Raw genomic sequence first — 12,320 nt, 5'->3', positions numbered from 1 at the left:
AAAAAAAAAAAAACAACTAAAGCTTTACGTACCTGAAATTAAGAATAAAATACTGTAACAAGAGATATATTCTCTATACGTTATCGTCTCGTTTGGCTGTGTGGGCGTCAGCAAATTCTTGTAATCAACACTGCGAGAAGACCAACTAAGGCGAGGCAGTAACACGAGATGCTAGGCCATTCCACCCACCTGCTGCGTTTCAAACAGTAACTCAAGAGTATGCAAACACACGCTGTTCCAGGTTGGTTTCTCCTAAGAAAACATCTCGCACCTCAGAGCCCAGATGACCCGGAAAAAACGTACCCCTTCACCTCCTTAATTTCTTCCGGCAATCTTCCTTAGGCTCCAACAAATAAAATGACAGCATTCAAGCAAGACAAGAAGCCAAAGTTGGCAACAAGCAGACTATTCAAAGCATGCCTCCTATTTCCTGGCTTATTCTTCACTTATTCCATGCTACATACCCCGGATCACGAATCAGAAGATAGAACTCTTCATAGCCATCGTCGCATCTCAAATCTCGCGAATACACTGCGTAAATAGCGTAGCTGTATTCATCTAGTTAAATCACACGTTTTATGTTCATCTGAATTTATATATTACAGTATTATTTATGTAATCCCCAAAGGCCTCAAAACACGTACCGCTTTATTAAGTGTAGACTAGTACCTACTGTCATTAAACCTGGCTGTACAGCAAAAACCCGTCCCCAACGAAATCCCAAGGGATCTAACGTTTCTGTTCGCTTTTCGCACGAAGTGCATACTATGAACACAACGGCGTGGTCGTGTCTGTGCGTCCGTTTGGCTGACGGAACTACAGGGCGGATTTCTATTTAATTTGATAATTGCAATTCACATGTTATCTGGCGATTAACTTTGGGACGCGGCGGTAAATCATGGCCCCTAATAAGCAAGAAACACAAAATTATCAATTATATATATATATATATATTATGTAGGATGTCCCAAAAAATGTACTCACCCTTTTAATGATACAAAATGCAATGTTCTTTAAAATAGATATAAGGTTAATGATTTAAATTGAAGAAAAAAGTTTACTGCACCATGCGTGTTCGCAAATGTTCAAACTGATGACCATCATTATGCAGACAGAGCTGATAATGCGAAACAGAGGAATCGCAACCTGTACGAAGCATTTCATTTGGAATTTGAAGACATGCGGATTTTGAGGAAAGTGCAATTGTGTCGATTAATTGCGCCCTTTAACTTAAATGTGGTCTCATCGCTCCAAATAATTATGTTCGGAAACGCTGCATTTTCCGCATACTTTTCCATGTACAATTGACAAAATTCAGTTCTCCGCTCAGGATCATCTTCATTGAGAGCGTGGGTTGATGTTGGAATGTAACTTCTCCAATAGACTCGCTTTAAAATGCGATGGACGCTCGATTTTGAGATTCCTGTCAAAGAGTGAGTACATTTTTAGGACACATGTATATAAAGGCGAAGGGCACATAATACAAAACCCTGGCCCAACTCATAACACACAGAGCTCATTTAGATCGCCAACATTTATCTGATACGGCACCTATTTAAATAAAAATAGGAGGAAACGTAATTTCTAACTCTGCAGTGTGATAAAGAATATCTACATACGTAGGTCGTACGAAAGTCGTGAGCAACTTTTTTTGCATGCAACCTGGGACAGCAGACGAAAGAGAGTACGGTGGTAGGTGGAACCAGCTGTTGTGTTAACCTTGAGTGTCTTGTGACGTCAATAGCTTGTATCACGTGACCAGTATCACTCCCAACAAAATGGCCGACAACGATATGTCGTTTCCCCAGCGTGCTGTCATCGAATTTCTTGTGAAAGAGGAAATTCCTGATGCAGAAATTCACCAGAGACTTCAGCGTGCTTATGGAAGTGTGTGCATGGGTGCAAGCAGTGTTCGAAGATGGGTGAAACATTTTAAAGATGGCAAGACCAGCATAGAAGATGAGCCTCGGAGCGGTCGTCCTCGAACAGCCTCAACTGAACGCAACAAGGAAAGAGTGGATGAGATCATTCAAGATGACAGGCGTGACTGTGGACACAATAGCCCGAAAACTTGGAATAGGGCACAGTGCAATACAGGAGATGATTGAAAGCTTGGGCTATAGGAAAGTTTGTGCTCGTTGGGCCCCGCGGTTATTGACCGAAGACCACAAAGGTCACCGNAAAATAAAGAAAGGTCTGTAGATTGAGGTGGTGTATTTGGTTTGTCAATAATACAGCATGTTACTTTACAAAAAATTGTTGCTCATGACTTTCAATACGACCATCGTAGTTTTTAGCTTTCGAAAAATACGTAGCTCTATACCCGCATTAATGAACTTCACAGAAGCGTGCAAGAGAAACAACCCGTTTATTTATTAAGCCCCCACGGTCAGCTACCTCTATCGCGACCAGTTCTTTCTTCTTTCTTGCTAACGGTTAGGGCAGTCCACCTCTCCACACATCCGTGACAATGCCTCAAAATAAATACCAAGCACAAAACCTCAGAGAGAAAGTAAAGGTGTTCGTGTCACTGACTTAATGAAATAAATCGAAAGCCAGTGTGGACCGTGTGTGGTTGTGCACAGCTGCTATTCCAGAACTATTCACTGACCACAGCGAAAGGTAACTTTTGGAAATACTGTTGCAACAGTTCAATCTGAACGGAACGCGGAACTGTGAATCCCACTGAGCGCGTTGTGGGAGGGGTATAGGGGCGTTGCTTGTTGTCCTGGCAGCATAAAATACACACTGCACAGTAAACAAAACGTATATCGATTCCTTTTCTTCATATCCACTTCATGAAGTTGTACTACTGTACCCTTACTGCGTATTAAGTCCATCCGGGCCGAAACCCTTTTACGCTGCCTCCCAGAAGGGGAACCTTAAAACCTCTTCACTACTTCGCAGTTTACCACAGCCTTATTACTACCTCCTTCAGACCACTACCCGTTGTGCGAGTGACGATATTATGCACGGCTCTCAATATAGTGCACAGACTAAGAATGCGTGGAGTTATGCCCCCTTCATGGCGTCATGCAAGCAAGCATGGGAACAACTTTTTAACCTTATACACGCAAGTCTGTCTGCGATAGCAATTCGTAATGAGAAGTTATTCTACAATAACGCGCCACAAGCTTGAAGAGTGGGAAGGAAGGAGTAAAATAAAAGTTATGCTATCTCAAGATTAGTATCTACTTTTCATGAAATCATCAGTTCCGCCCAGAAACAAACAGGAGCGAAGGAAGGAAAAGATAAAGGAAGGAATGGATGAAAAATAAATGAGTAAAGGAAGGTGGGGCGGAAGAGACAAATAAAGACGGCAAATAATAGATAAAGGAGGAATAACGAAACAAAGTGGAGAGAACCTAGAACGAAAGAAACAAGGGGGAAAGGGTTAAAGAGGAAAGGGAATGAAAGAAACACGTATCGGTGATCTCTGGCGCACGGAAGGGTCACACAGAGCTTCCTAGACTTTCAGGACAACGTAATGGCACCTGTGAGCACTAACATGGACCCCGCTTTCGCTGCACGCTCGTTTTATTGGCCCACAATATCATCTTGGGGAAATGGTGAAGTAAAAGAAGTTACACCGGGCAAAAAATTCCTTGTTTTTAATGAACCTGAAGATTCATTACAGTCTTTAGGAAAGCCGGCATTAGCCTCTTTTGCGAGCAAGTTTAATCCGGTAAACATTCTCTCATGCGATTTCCCCTAGTTCAGTTTTACTATTATAACAGCACCCACTCTCGATTTCGCAAATGACCTCTTCCTTCCAGATATTACAAGGAATATTTTACACACTTTCTCGATTATTTCTGTAATTAAAAAGTTTATATTAGTCTTTTTCACAACAATCTGAAAGCAAAGTCGCAAAAAAGTATAAATGGCACACAACGCAAGGCCAAATGCCGATTCACTTCCAGACTGCCTCTTGCCTACGAGTGTGACTACAAGCAGCACACGCCTGCTAGAGAAGTTGCCGCCGAATCAAGGCGATACTTCAACTGGTTTACAAATGACGCATTTTTTTTTATTATAATGCAAAGGACAAAATAAAATGGACGCACTAAGACGATGCTACAAAAAGCCAGTATATACTGACATTTGATTCGGCAGTTACTACTGCTGCTGCTTCAGAATCGGGAGATTCCTTGTTCGAATCTTGGCCGGGAAACCGACTACCTTCACCTGGGTTTTATTTACATCGAAAAACAGATTGTGCAATTTACATTACAACGCATTTTCCTTACTCAAGAGTCTAGCCAAGTGCCGTGTCGGGGGTTAAGTTCCGAGAGAGGACCCACGCTGTGATGACGTCATGATTTATCGTAAAGAGCAGGGACGCTGACATTACGGGCAGTGGTGGAATGCTGACTGGCACAAGTAAACCGAAGGAATCCGTGCAAAACGAACCCTAGGGCCACCATAAACTCTTACACACGGACTAGCCTGGTATTAATCTAAGGCTCACGTGATAAGAACCGAGTATGTTTGGCACAGACGCGTAACCTTGAAGAACGAACGGTGTTTACAAAATTTATGGGATACATGTCCTCGAGTTTTTACAATCAATAAGAACGAAATATTAACATGCGTTAGGTCTGTTGTGTTTGGATACGGCCTACTTGGCAAGTCCCGTGTCGCTTGACTAACAATGTTGGCATATTTGTGGCGATTACGTGCTTCTGTGGAAAGCGGAGTCTCAACAGACGGTTTCAACGATCACATCGCGATACTGGTCAACGCGTGTAGCAGCGTGCCAACTGGTAAGTTCGTAAGCGCCGCTTCATTACACCACAAACAACCCAGGACATTCGCCAGAATTATTCAAAGAGCATCGATAATCTGTGACTGTGACCACTGCATAAACATAACCCTTCTCTTTTGAAAGACGCGTGATCGCTGCATTATCTCCGATATGCGAAACTCTCGGTGATATCCCACCCACTGATACACTAAATTAAAACAATAGGTTTTGAAATAAATAGGATGTCCACTCCCCTTCAAATATTTCATTCTCTCTATATAGAATTTATTATAAAATATGTCAGAATTCAGTGGTATTTTTCTGTCTTAATTGCCACTACTGTGGATTCCGACTATAACACGTCATTTAGCTAACTCTTCAATGTTTCGCACAGTTGCCATAGCATATACGAACGTGTTGCAAATTTTGTACGTTTACTTATGCTCACGACCTATCTCCACACAACATTTGACTTCCCAGCTCCAACGGTTTATTAATTATCGCCATGAAACCGAGACTAAACACAGATTTCGAGCGGTTTCCATGCTGCTGCCTTACTAAACTTCGTGGCTGTAGTCCGCAAGCGAACTATACCGACCGAGCGACGGCCGTTTGTCGGCGAAGTTAATGACAACTGTTTCTGAGAAGCTGTGGGTCTGGAACGGAGTCCACTCAGCCTCGTGAGGAAAACTGAGGAGCAACTTGAATGGAAAAGTAGCGGCTCCGATCTAGAAAACCGAAATTAACGACCGTGGGGATTTGTTGCGCTGACCACGCGACACCGTCTATCCGCTAAAGTTGCTGCTCCCTTACATTATAGAAAAATTCGTGTTGTTTTTACTAGGTCTATTATTTTTCCTGTCTCTCTCGCCTCAGAAGTTCGATTGGCCGCCATGGTGATATTATTAACAGGAAATTAAAAGTATAAAGCCGCTGATATGATGTCCATACCAAATTTTATGAAAATTCTTCATTTATATAAGACATTTACTGGAGAAGGAGAAGAACATACATACGTATGGTATTTAAACCCGCATTTACTTTTAAAATAAGACAATAAGTCTGATGATGGCGGTAGTGATATTAATAATAATAATTCATTTCCTTGATTTAAGCGCTTGCCAACAGCGATGGGCCTATAAGAGGCAAGCACTGAAAATGTACATAATAAAAGCTAGAACCAGAACTACACTATCATTTAATACTAGGCAATAAAATAATACCGCTAATACGATAATGACACCCCAGTAGGATTAAGCAAAGGAAAACATATCCTCAAGGGAGGTGTTATGTTTATTGAAAACGTCCAGAGATTTGCAAATGTTTCAGGCGTGACGCGCCTTGTTGAAGTACTACGGCTGGCTTCAGACAACTGACGTTAAAGGTGGAAAAGTCTCTAATTTGCTTAACGGGTACATGAAGACCGACAGTATCCGTAACAGAACAGCAAATTTCTTTCTTGAAACGTTTTTTTTATTGCTAGTGGGGTGGGATTAAGTCCCTTGTACTGCGGCTACTTCTGGCCTATTGTACCAGCCCCAGATGAGAGGTGAGGGTGATTGTGCAGCAACTGATGGAATGAAGATTGGCAGCGGAAACCGAAGTACCCGGAGAAAATCTGTCCCAGCGCCACTTTGTCCACCACAAATCCCACTTGAGCAGACCCGGGATCGAACCCGGGCCGCCGCTTGAGTTATGGCGCGGCCCTTCTTGAAACGTTAATACGAAATAAAGCGTCAAGATTTTGCTGCGTTTTAAAATGTAAATAATTCAACATTAATTATAATTACAAAAGGAGCTGAGCTGAGCTGAATAAATCGATTATAGCATAAATGTACAAAGTTTCCTTGTATCAGTTAAGGTACTACCCGTATATAACACTGCAGATACTGTACACAACATTCCTTTATTAATATTGCGCTGGACCACCTTCTGCCTTCAGTACAGCCACAATCTTTTTTGGAATGGACTCGTACAAGTTTTGAACAGTATCAAGGGGAATTTTTTTACCATTCTTCTTGAAGAACAGCTTCAAGCTGCTTTAGGGATGTTGGAGGTGGGAACCTGTTCCTCACTGTAGTCTTCAAAACTGACCAGAGTGGTTCAGTGATGTTCAAATTTGGTGACTGTGCTGGCCAGGGAAGATGAAGTTCACCTTAATGCTCTTCAAACCATGACTGAACAGTTCCAGCTGTGTGAACTGGGGCACTTTCGTCTCGGAAACTGCACTGTTGTTCGTAAATAACGCCTGGATCACGGGATGCATCTGATTATCCAACCTTGTAGTAATGCGGCCATGAAGGGTAATAATGGGACCAACAGAATACTGTACCACGGTATTGTTGCCCAAACCATCGTAGAACCTACCCGCGTTTCACTGTTGGAACCAGCAGTTTCGGACTGTAAGTTTTCCTTGGGTATTCTCCAAACGTAAACTCTTCCTGATGCAGGGAACAGCGTGTAGGACGACTCATCTGACCATATCTCGTGCGAGTTTCCAGTTTTTGTGGAAAAAGTCTTCAAGATGATTACATATTCAGTTCTGCTGTCACCTGTGTCGTAGTACTTTGTGATTTTTCTAAATAATCCTTCTAAATGTACGATTATCTCTTTCTGTCAATGTTGGTATCCGCCCACTGTTCCTCTTCGCTGATGTTGTCTTCCCACGATTCGTGTATGCCGACATGACCTCAGAAACTGTCGCTCTCGATGTAACTAACAATGCGGCAGTTTTCATCACAGATGCTCCAGCTAAATGGACACCAACGACCTGTCCTCTTTCAGAATCAGACAAGTCTACCATTTCCCGATTCTTTCATAGGTAGTGACACTCGACACAACCACTAATGCACTTACACGAGCACTACAGAGTGTATACAAACGGAAGAACATTCAGTGTTGCCAGCGAGTTCTTTCAATGTAACCAGAATAAATTATATTCCTCAATGTCTTAGTATTTGCATTATTTTGTCTGCCCCTTGTATATGTGACGAAACGAATTAGTCCCAACGGCTTATTCATTCATTCATGAATGGCTCTACAGCCCTTTGTTGGGCCCTGGCCTCTTCTTCAGTTTCGTAATCTTTTTTACACAGACGTTAGGACACCTTGAACGAGTGATCAGTCCGTCGCAAGGCTGCTACATACACACAGGACAACACAAACACAGAATAAACGCATACACAGACGTCCATGCCATGAGTGGGATTCGAACCCACGGTTCCAGCTTTCGAGGGAGCGAAGATAGTTCAAGTCTTAGACCGCGCGGCCACTGTGATTGGCCCTAACTCCTTTTTTTCAATGGCTCTTCCAGCCCATTCAGGGCCTGGCCTCTTATTCAATTCCGTGATCATTTTTCACAGACGGTAGGACTCCCTGGACGGGTGATCAGCTCGTCGCAAGGCCTCAACATGAACACAGGACAACACAAAAACAGAATAAACGCATACACACACCAAACATCAATGCATTAAGTAAGATTCGAACCCACGATCCCAGCGTCCAAGCGAGCGAAGATATCTCATGCCTTAGACCGCGTGGCTACTGTGACCGGCCACTATCAGCTTTAGTGCCTGAAAATGCAAGTAATCAGCAGAAAGATGAAAATAGAGTTTGCAATGAATGAATGAATGCATAAGAGGTGGGCCATAACATTGAGGCCCTTGCACTGCGACCTTCAATAATCTATTGTGCTTAGTTTGCTAATATAACCCCAAGATCTTTTACATAATCCGTTCGTATGATTAATAGATCACCCCAAAAGTAACTAAAACAGATACTGCTAGTTTAACAAGTGGCATTCTTGACAGTATGGGAAAAGGTGAGGATGAGTTCCCTAAAGTGCGAACAACATGAAATCTAGATGACATGTAGCCTTGAAACCAATTAATATAACGATCAGAGAGTCGAAAATTACTCAGTTTATGTAGCAAAAGAGTACGAGGAATTTTATCAAAGGCTTGGCTGAGGTCAAAATAAATTGACTCGGCTTGCCCTTATGAACTGAGAGAAACTGTGAGAAAGTTTAAGTTAAGTAAACTGGTTGCAGTACACTTTCACTTAATAAAACTATGCTGAAATGGGTGAGGCTTAAATTTAAAATTAAACGAGAGCTGATCATGTATTACACTCTCGAAAATTCTGAAAAATTATTTGAAATTGTGATTGGTCCGTAATTAGAGCACTGCTACCTTTCTTGAAAACAGACAGGTTAATGACGGCGGCTTGCTTGCACAGAGTGGGAAATTTCCCTTGTAACAAATATTAAAAACGTGACTCAAGAGGGGAAAATGTCTCTGAGAGCAACACTTAATGATAAACTTGGGGATTTAATTTCGACCGACTGAGACGTCGAATTGCCTGCTAAACACCAAGAGCCGGAAATTAAAGGAACGTTTAAAAATCGTTGGAAAATGATCAGCAAAAGATTTAAAAAATACACCGAGGCTGTGTTATTACATTTTCACCGATTTTGAGTTGGGTGACAACATGATTATTCTTTTTCGAGACATACTTCCAAACGTCTTTTTAGGTTAGTTTTCAGATTGTCATCGACAGATTTTAACCAACGAAGCATGTCTGTTTTAATGGTGGGTTTAACCAGTTTACGCTAGTAAGAAAAAACACTACAGTGGTAATCACAATTTGATTTCTCGCATCTTCCGAAGTGCTGATTTTTCTTCTTAATATAATATTTTAAAGAACCAGAAAACCAATGCGGAAAGGTAGAATTTTTGAATTTTATATAACGAATGATTAAATTTATAGCGTGAAGCACTAAGGCAGTGATGATGATAATATGTACTTTCTTGAAAATAACGTACACTTTCAGAAGGATTTTCTCGATGTTGCGGCCATTCTAAACGAGCACGGTTTAGAACTTTACGGCTACCGTCACCATAGCGATCAACCCACATTATATAAGTTTTCTACAGCCCAATAAATACTGTTTGTCATCTCTTAACACGACCAGTCTACACTGGGGGCTGCCGGTCAATGTGTATGCCGTGTTTATATATATATACACATACACACACACAGTCATTCGCTGCGGTAAGACGTTAATAAGATAACTTCATCCTGAAATAGATACGTCTAACATTCCTACATGTGTAGACGACATTCGCTAGCATCGACTTAATTTACATGCTTGAAGTGATAACCTACTTAAGGATTCTGATGAAATATCTTCACTTTTAAGCATCCCGCATTTTCGAAGAGCGTTCTGAGAGGCAGAGGGGTGAGCTGCAAAATCCGAGACGTAACAAAAAATCAGACCGACAAAGGCGCATTTTACATATGCAATTGGTACCCCACGTGATCCATACAAACTATAATTATTTCATTTTATATAAGTGAATATGGGCACGCGGTAGCGCAGTTGGTTGAGACACTATGCTACAAGCCGTAAGCTCGCGGGTTCGAGTCCCGATTTCATTTTTTTTAACTGACCTAATCCTTCCAGCCGCACTACGACCCTTGGGTCGACCCAGCCTCTAACAGAAATGAGTATCAGGAATCTTCCTGGGGTTAAAGGGGGGCGGCGTATATGATTAACAACCTCATAGCCATCAGTGAGCCGGTTGTCTATAAAATGTGGAAACCTCAACGTCTCGCAACCCTATGGGCCTCCACGGCCTGTTACAGGGATAGCTTTACTTTTTATATGGGAATAAGTGAGCATACTGGATAATAAGAAAGACTGATAATTTCTACTTTGTCACAGTGTACTTTTGTTAGGACGGCTAAATCGAAGACAACTCCAAAGGAGAAAACAACGAACGCCTTTATGAAACGGACCGAGGTTGGTTAAGACCTAAATGAATATCAGCGAAATAGGTTTTAGGGAATTAATTGTTTTGAAAAAATAATTGACGTTTTTATTGGTCTTTTTAAATATTTGGGATATAGAGACAACACGAGGAACTTCATGGTTTACATAGCTAGCCCAGCACTCTTACGATAGTGCAATCTAGGATGTTATGAAGCTTGTAGAACAGGAACAACAAAAAATGCATACATAATTTGGCAGTGAAACATCTTGAAAAAATGACCACTTCATTGCCGTATTTTAACACTAATTTATAAATCTCAGAACTGGGCAAATCCGTCAGAATCAAGGCATGATTTCTTGTAATTAATAGCACGCATCTGCCAGAGTACTACACTTGAGCAACCAGAATGCTGTTCATACTGTGGTCCTGTATTGACATCCTGTAGTCTGATCGTTGTGTATCAACGTTTCGTAGTAACATACTATCTCCACCTTCACTTGTACAATGAAGATGGAGGCAGACTGTTTCTCCGAGACGTTAGAACCTATCTAGCAGACTAGAAGGTGTCATAAGCCACGAGACAACACGAATATTCACCGCCGCGGCAATATATAAATTCCAAACACAACCATATTTCCACGGAAACGTTCCGGGGTTGAGTGTTTAGTGCTCCTTCATATTCGGGAAGTCTATGCTCACATCTTGACACACTGGTCGCTATCCTCACGGTGAATTCTACCGTCTTCCTTCAGTCCAATTCCGGAAGGTAAATGTAAAGTTGTTCCTGTGCTCAACGAATTAAGCACTACGCCACGAAGGCGTATGGAGGGGTGGATGTATAGATCCACACTTTCTTGACCTCAGCACTACTTGCAGATGAGTGCTCACATTCACGCCCCGGCCGCTTTACCCCCGGTACGCATTGGATAGGAGGTTGGGTGGACCCCAGAGCCGGTCTGGACGATTTGGAGAAGAGAAAATTCTCGACCCTACCGTGACTCGAACTCGTCCAGCTCGTAGCCAGTCGCTATACCGACTATACTACAGAGTAAATTCATAACTGGCCGCGAATGCTTACTTCCACATCCCGTCCCATTCATTACTTACATATTATGCTACCATTCGACACTATATAACCTAGACAACTGAAACTGGGGTCATCAAATAAATCAACAATCAAGCACACCACAGACAAACATTAATTTTAACACATTTGTTAGCTGCAATTTCTGTTAATTATTGACTAACACTCTCTATATATCTGATGTGGTTGCAAGTTAACAAGGAAGTTACATTTATAATTCAGAGAAATACGTATTCAACCCATGTTACTAGCATTCGGCATTATCGTTCACCAAACGAACAATCGACAGGAATTCCAAGTCGATATGATTCTGTCGACAACGGAAGTACGGACTGATAATACAATTTCACACTATGGGCGAATGTTTTCCCCTTACTACGTCACAACCAACATGATGCATCTTCTGCATTTCACTCCGACATCCAAAAGCTTTCTCTACCGAATTCTGTCACATGCATATGTAAGTTTACTAAACCTAACTTTATGTACGGATACGTGTGAGGTTCACGCCTACAATATGGCAGCGGGTAAACTGCAGAATAACAACAGGCGCACCTACAATACACCTTCATATGAATCTCTATGGCTTGCAATTTCTGCAGCCTAACAAGAAAAACTGTTCATCTATATACCGTTTCCGAACACATGATTATAACTCTCAATACCAGACAGTAACAAACAAGAACCTGTGGCCCTTAAATTACAAATTCCTTGA

The 12,320-nt window shown here is 41.8% G+C and overlaps 1 protein-coding gene across 3 annotated transcripts in view; it reads right to left on the bottom strand.

Annotated features, from left to right (window-relative positions):
* The window catches only part of LOC111871788 (UDP-N-acetylglucosamine--peptide N-acetylglucosaminyltransferase 110 kDa subunit), a 163,298-nt gene that overhangs the window by 36,378 nt on the left and 114,600 nt on the right, over positions 1-12,320 (bottom strand). The window lies entirely within an intron of this gene.

Source organism: Cryptotermes secundus, unplaced genomic scaffold, assembly GCF_002891405.2.
Source record: "Cryptotermes secundus unplaced genomic scaffold, Csec_1.0 scaffold846, whole genome shotgun sequence".
Classification (NCBI taxonomy): domain Eukaryota; kingdom Metazoa; phylum Arthropoda; class Insecta; order Blattodea; family Kalotermitidae; genus Cryptotermes; species Cryptotermes secundus.
Note: the sequence above shows the minus strand (reverse complement) of the source record. Positions and strands in the feature narration are given on the sequence as shown.